The sequence below is a fragment of the Echinops telfairi genome, unplaced genomic scaffold (assembly GCF_000313985.2).
Source record: "Echinops telfairi isolate 266 unplaced genomic scaffold, ASM31398v2 ScPeMD7_7416;HRSCAF=8454, whole genome shotgun sequence".
Classification (NCBI taxonomy): Eukaryota; Metazoa; Chordata; class Mammalia; order Afrosoricida; family Tenrecidae; genus Echinops; species Echinops telfairi.
The window spans coordinates 3,918,407-3,926,428 of record NW_022111316.1 but is presented as its reverse complement, the minus strand read 5'-3'; the positions used below and the strand labels follow the sequence as shown (position 1 = coordinate 3,926,428).

General features: G+C 39.8%; 2 pseudogenes; both read right to left on the bottom strand.

Annotated features, from left to right (window-relative positions):
• LOC105979728 overlaps positions 1-8,022 on the bottom strand; it is a 93,922-nt pseudogene that overhangs the window by 38,733 nt on the left and 47,167 nt on the right.
• On the bottom strand, positions 2,212-3,911 carry LOC101651840 (annotated as a pseudogene).

Genomic DNA, 8,022 nt, shown 5'->3' with positions numbered 1-8,022 from the left:
GTGACTGTTTTTTTTCTCCATTTCATTGATAAACTTTGGAAAAAATTCTGGGTTTGATGGTAGCTAACATATTCAACTTTTAAGATAATATGTCATTGTATCACAAATGCACTTCTACAAGCATGCGTGAATGTTCTTGCTGCTCTATCTCTAAGACATAACTTGATATAACCACAATAAATCTTGTTAATGCAGTAGGTGTCAAATGACTTTATTTGGCATTTTTCTATGATTGAAATGAAGAATATTTTATATTGTATCACTATTTCTCATTTATTTCTTGAAAACAACAATTCATATTATTTTCTACTTTTTCTATTAAGTTTTTACCACTAGATTTTGCTTATGAATTTGAGCATTATATATAATTCTGTAAAATCATTCCTTTAGTGATGATGTGTTACAACTATTTCCTCTTTCTATTGATTTTCTTATTTTTAGAATGATTGCTAAGGCCAAAATATCAGTGTGAATATAGTTCAATCTATCACCTTTTCTTATTCTTTTGAACGTTTTGTGTGCATTTAAGAAAACGTTTTCTAAAAATAACTTAAAGATATTTTCCTAAATTTTCTTCTAAAAGTTTAAGCCTTTAACCCAACTTGACTGGTCATTTATGGGGTAGATATCTAATATAATATTTTTCATGTTTAATAACTTTTCCAACATGTTTTTTGAATAGTACCTCTTTTGCCCCCCTCCCTCCCCCCTCTCCCTCATAGCCCCTTGATAGATTATAAATTGTTATTTTTCATATCTCACATTGATCGCTGTATCACTTCCCCCCATGTTTTCTGTTGTTCTTTCCCCAGGAGACATGTGTATGGTTATGTATTGATCATTATGATGGGTTCTCCCTTTCTTCCTTCCCCTCCCCCTCTTCCCGCTACCCTTCTGGTATTGCTATTCCACTCCTGTTCCTGGATTTTGTGTGTTGTAAGCTCCCATCTTTTATCTATACCTGTGTACATGTTCTGGACTAGTCTGAATTGAGAACCAGCACTGGGATCATGGTAGTGGGGGGTGAGGAAGCCTCAAGGAACCAGAGGAATATATTGTTTCATCGAATCTTCAAGGAACCAGAGTAATATAGTGTGTTTCAATGATGCTTTACTGCACCCTGGTTGACTCATCCCTTCCCTGTGGTCTCTCTGTGGGAGGATTGTTCCATTGTCTACAGATGGGCTTTGGATCTCTGCTCCACCCCCCCCTCCCACCCCTCGTCATTCTCAACAATATATTTTTGTTTGTTTGTTTGTTTTTTATGTGTCTGCTGATGCCTATTACTCAGTCCCAATGACTCTTCTTGATCACCCTGGTGGTGTGCTTCTTCCATGTGGGCATGTTGCTTCTCTGCTGAATGGTGCCTTGTGTAACTTCAAGCCTTCATAATCACACATGCTGTATCTTTTAATAGCCGGGTACCATCTGCCTTCTTCACCATATTTGTGTGTGCAACCATTTTGTCTTCAGCAAATGTGTCGGGAGGGTGAACATCTCAATCTGCCAATTTGTTAGAACAAAGTGTTCTTGTATTGAGGGAGGGTTTGAGCAGAGGTCCAAAGTTCATCCACTACCTCAGTTTATTGCTGTATAAATATATGTGCATAGGTCAATACCTTATTTTTGTGGATCAATGTATTCACATATGTACACCGCTATGTTTATACCTCTATCCATTGCTTTAATTCCTACATCCTTCCTTTGTTTCCTTTTACCTTCCTCCTACCCCACCATCACTTTCCCCTTATTTGTGCCTCTTGGTACCTCCTCTTAGCTAATTTGCTGTTGCTCCAACACCCCCCTCTCCCTGGATCCTTATCTCCTCCTTGTTATTGACTCCAGTACCCTCACTGTTGCCCTGTCTATGGCGCTGCCTGCTCACCACCTCCTTCCCCCACTGCCCTCACCCCCCAGGTCTCCCGGGACTGTTGGTCCCACTGCTTTCTCCTCAGGTATACTTTGCATGCTTATCTTATATAGGTAGGCACATGGACTATGACATAGTCCAAACTAAGAAAAGGAGCAAAAGAAAAAAAACAAAAAGAGAAGAAATATACAAAAATCCCAGGACTGTTCACTGGCCTTTATTACTGTCCAGGAGCTGCCCCTCAACATTATTATTTTGATAATCTGAAGCTGTTCTGTTACCGTTGGGCTCTCGTCCTCTCCTATTTATACAGCAAAGCCCATTGGCAAATAGGAAGAAGCTTAATATTGGCTCCTCCCTCCATTACCTCCACTGCCTCCTGGATCATAGTTTCCTCCACCATATGGTCCCCCCATGTTCCTGCTCCCCCAAAGTTTCCACTCTTTACTGGACTGTAGTCAGATGGTTGCTGGGTATAATATCCAAAGCCATTGTATTTTTCACGTCCACAATTTTCTCCTCCATATTTCGTTGTCATAACCACCTCTGTAGCCCCACACTGGTTTCCAGGTCCCCCACCATCATATCCTCTTCATCCTCCTCCATAACCAGGGCTACATCCAAAATTGCCACCTCCAGGGCCTCCTCAATGCCCACTATAGCCATCACCAAGTCCACGACCACTTCCATATCCATCAGATCCTCCTCTAAAGTTACTTCCTGGACCAGGTGCAAAATCCCCCCCCCCACCACGTGAATCCCCAAACCAAAACTGCCTCCTCTTCCACTCCTGGAACTTTAGATCTGCTGCATTTCTTATTTCTTGTCTAGACAAAGCCTTTCTTACTTCAGCATTGTGATCATTGATGGTCAATACAATTTTATTCACAGGATCATGGTTATCAAAAATAACAAAACCCAAAAAACCCCAAAGCTCTCCAGACTGTCTATCAGTAATTATCTCAATGGTATCAACTTTTCCATATTCCTCAAAGTAATCTCTAAGGCAGTGGTTCCCAACCTTCCTAATGCCGCAACCCTTTCACACAGTTCCTCATGTGGTGGCAACCCCCAACCATAAAATTATTTTCATGGCTACTTCATAACTGTAATTTTGCTACTGTTATGAATCATCATGTAAATATCTGATAGCAGGATGTATTTTCATGGTAACAAATTGAAAATAATTAAAGCATAGTGATTCATCACAAAAGCAATATGATTAAATAATGTGAAATATTTATTTCTAACTACAAATAAATGAAATGTGTCTTGAAGCATGGCGTAGGATGGGGAACAGTCTTAATATAACAACAGTAAACGACACTGCTACATATTGGGACAGGATGGGCAAAAAGCCAACCTCAGTGCGAAGGTTCAAATAGCTTCTTTCTCACCAGATCAGGGTATCTGCATGTGGGCAGACCCGCCTGGAGACGGAAAACATGTGTTTTCTGATGGTCTTAGGGGACCCCTGTGAGAAGGTCATTCGAGGCCCCAAAGGGGTCACAACCTGCGGGTTGAGAACTGTGGCTCTAAGGAGATGGTCCACAATGTCTTCTTTAATTCCACCAACAAACAGCTTCTTCACAGTCACCGTACTTGAGCCCCTGGTTTTCCAGTTTCCTCTCTTGCTAAAGTACCTTTGGGCCACTGGCCCATCAATTGCATGGGGTCTTGCAGCCATGGCAGCTTCAAGTTCAGCCATGGATGAAAAAGTTACAAAACCAAATCCTCTCAATCTTTTGCTTGCAGGATCCCTCATGACCTCACGTTTTCCCCATTGCGGGTAGTAGATCTTCAAGCTTTCTTCTGTGGTTTCAAAGCTTAATCCAACAATGAAGAGTTTACGTAACTATTCCTTTTAGCTCCCCATCACAGACTCAGTTGCTTCAGTGAGATGAGAGCAATCACCAGGGACAAATAAGAACTGACAAGTCCTGGCGCTGAGAATTGCCACTGCTCAAGAAACAACTGGGCAAGGAGGATCTCCGCTCAGGACTCGGTGCTGCTGCTTCTCGCCATCTACAGGCTTTGTCATGCTTACGAATGACTGAAATGTTAACTTTCTTGGGAAATAGTCTGACTAGCTAATATAAAGTCATTTCTTCTACATTCTTATAAACACAATTTAAATATATTTAAGGTATAATGAAAATGCATTCTTAAATATAACTTAGAAGCATAAGATATACAAAATTATGCATATATAACACCTAGATATAGCTATGTGGTGTGTAAACATAGTCATGTATTCACGGGACTCAATCTAACGGGGAAGAGAGAGGCTAAACAAGAAAACACACGTAGGAGCAAAACCTAACCCCAAACCAAACTCTCTGCCATCCAGTCATTGCCAACTTAAGTGATGCCCCCTGTGGGTGTCTGAGACTGTGTTTCAGGAGTAGGAAGCCATGTCTTTCTCCTGAGGAGCAGCTGGTGGATTCAAACCATGGACCTGGGGGATCACACCCCATTGCTTCTATGAAGTATTGCTTTAGGTTGATTTGTGCATTATCAGACATAATTAGGTCAAGTGATGCAAATCCATTCATAGTCTCTTCAATAATCAAAGTGGAGGGCCCAAGGATGATGTAATCACATTTTCTTGTCGTGGGAGAAAGTTTTTGTAGCCCTCATGGGAGATTTGTCACCGGGGAGTTCCATGACAGCCTAACTACTTCCTGATTCCTCGTATTTACCCTTTTAAATTGCCACATGAGTCCAACTGGCCTCATATAAGAATGAAAATGCAAGAATCAAGGCCACTTTGGCTATTAATTCATTTCTCTGATTGCTAAGAGTTGTTTTTATATGACAGTGAGCTTCCTTCAATCTGAGATATGACTTAAATCCTACAAAAATGTGTCCAGAAAAGTCCCAAATAATAATGATGCTGATTGTGATTTTAATGATCCCCTCTTATTTTTCATCATAGCACCTGTCTTGTAGAGAGGATCTTGGGGAAGCTCCTTTTAGATGATTTCCTCATCCTGATATGAGACTTGAAGAAGTTGACTTATTTGACAACAAGGAGCAACAGATCCAAGACTACAAGTCACGCTAGCTGATTCCAAGACAAATGCCTTCTCTATTTTGTTTCTGCCACCAAAGAGCGTTTAATCTTTTGACTATTTAAAAAAGAAGAACTTATGGACAGAATTTCTTACTTGAAAAATACTCATATGTGAAGATGCTGGATTTGTAGTTTACCTTGCTCAGGCCACAAAGTAAGTCTTTAGGTGAACGATGCAGTGCATGTAAATTAGTACGGATAAAGAAAACTGGGGAAATGTGTCAAGGCATCCATCTACCTGGATTCTAATTAAGACCTTAAATTTGAATATTTCACTATATGTTGTTTTTATATCATACAGACAAAAGGTACATATACTGAGCATTATGGATGGCCTTTAAAACGTACATTAAAACATGCAGCATCAAGGAAAGATACCAGAAAGGCATTGACTTCTTCCTTTCCTAGTATGAATGCGTATGCCTTTGAAAGGTTATTTAAATTTGATCTTGCTATTTTATTTTAAGGAATGTGATAGTATTTATGCTATACATTAATTCCAGGATTGTTGAGTGAATTGAGTAAGAAATCAATATGAAAAGACATTGCAACTTGAATGTCCATATTGATATCTATAAAAGAGGTAGTATAAAGAACAAGAGGTGGAATCAGCTTAAACATAAACTACAAAGGACACTGAATGGTGATGTGGAAAAATCACCCAAGGACTTAAAGAAGAATTAGATCTCCACTCCAGATATGATTTGGCCATTAAAGACAAACCTGATACTAGATATATGTTTTTAAAAATTACTATACAACAGTAATATGCTATGGTGTTATTTCTTTTTAATTAAAAGATCACTTTATTGGGGGCTTTGACAGCTCTTATAACAATCCACACATCAATTGTATTAAGAATATTTGTACATATTTTGCCATCATTATTTTCTGAACATTTACTTTCTCTTTGGGTCCTTGTTATCAGCTCCTCTTTTTTCCCTCCCTTCTCAACTTCCACCCTCGTGACCCCTTGAAGAATGATCAATTATTACTACTTCTATATTTTTTATTATTTCTATATCTTACACTGACCACTGTCTCCCTTCCCCCCATGGTTTCTGTTGTTCATGCCCTTGGGGTGGTGGTGATTACGTGTCTATCATTGCGATTGCTTCCCCTTCCTCCCTCTTTCTCACCACCTTCCTCCTCACCCCCTGGTGTCACTACTCTCATTCCTGTTCCTGGATTCCGTGTGTCATGTGCTCTTATCTCTTATCTGTGTACATGCTCTGAGCTATCACACAATGAAAGGCAGGACTGGGGTCATGGCAGCGGGGGTGGGGGTGGGGGTGATGAGGAAACCTCATGGAACCAAAGGAATATTGTGTGATTCATCAGTGCTATACTGTGCTCTGGTCGACTCATCCTATCCTTGTGACCCTTCTGTGAGGGGATGTCCAATTGTCTACAGTTAGGTTTTGGGTCTCTGCTCCAACCCACCTGGTTCTCAACAATATGGTTTTGTTTGTTTGTTTGTATTGTGTCTTCTTATGCCCTCTACCCAATCTTGTTGACACCTCATGATTGCACAGGCTGGTATGCTTCTTCCATGTGGGCTTGTTGCTTCACCGCTAGATGGCCGCTTGTTTAACTTCAAGCCTTTAAGACCCCAGATGCTATATCTTTTGATAGCCTGGAGCCATCTGCTTTCTTCACCACATTTGCATACGCAGTCATTTTGTCTTCAGTGATCCTGCAAAGAGGGGAAGAATTACAGAGTGCCAGATTGTTAGAACAAAGTGTTCCTGCTTTGAGGCAAGTGTTCTTTAGCAGAGTCCCAAAATTCTTCCACTACCTCAGTGTATTGTCATGTAAATATATGGACATAGGCCAATATCTCTATTCATGTGAATTAATATATTTACATCTGTACACACCTATGTTTATACATCTATACATATCTTTGCTTTCTTGATCATTCCTTTGTTTCCTTTTACCTTGCTCCTGCGCCACCATCATGCTCGCCTTTCTTCTGCCTCTTAGTGATTCCTCTCAGCTAGATTGTTGTTGCTCAACACCCTCAGAATTTCTACTTCCTCCTCCTTGTTGATTTTAATTCCATAGTTGTTCCCCTGTCTATGGCTTTGTTTGCTCACAGCTCCCTTCCCCACCTCCTCTGTATGGGAGCAAGAAGTGAAATCTTTCTCCCTCAGATTTTCTACTGGTTTCAAATGGATGATCTCATTTAGTAGCCCAGTGCATAATTACAAGACCACCAGTGTTCCCTGCTTGCAGGAGACAGATGACATACCTGCTTCTGTAGGAGACCTAGCTTTGGAAAACCTGAAGAGGGTTACTATGAGTCAGAATCAGCCCCATAGCAATGGGTTAGGTTTGGGATTTGGTTTTACACATCCTGGGTACTTACTACACAGTGATGTTATTTAGGATAAAAATATCTTTTAGTGAGCATGGGAAGGGGGAAAGAGGGGAAAAGAGGAGCTGATACAAAGGGCTCAAGTAGAAAGGAAATGTTTTGAAAATGATGATGGCCACACATGTACAAGTGTGCTTGATACAATTGATGTATGGATTGTTATAAGAGCGGTAAAAGCCCACAAGAAAAAGTATTTATAAAAAAAGGAAAAAAAATCTTTTATTTAATTGATTTTCATTCTCATAGACAACTGTTCTTGACAAAAATGCAAATGACAGAATATTGTGAGTTGAAGTAAAAGAAATTGAATTTCACACAAGCTTAATTGGGTTAATCTATATTAATGAATTAGAACAATATTGTGTGACAATGTTAGAAAATATGAATTGGGATCCTGTCACATTCGGGTCGGTAGCTAAACTTGTGATCTTAAATAACACATTTTCCTTCTCTGATTTTATTTTCAGAAATTCCTTCATTGGAGTACCATATCATTTCATTAATTACTAAAAGTAGAAGCTTGTTAATGGCAATGTGTTATATGTAGAGGATCCTGGAAACAATGAAGGAAATGCTAAACTTAGAGGCAGACATCTCATGGATAGCAGCAGTGTTCTATCCTCTGTCACTCTGATGCTGTTTCTCATTGTTTCAGGACAGCCACGAGATTCCCCAATGTTCCCAAGGGAAAACAAT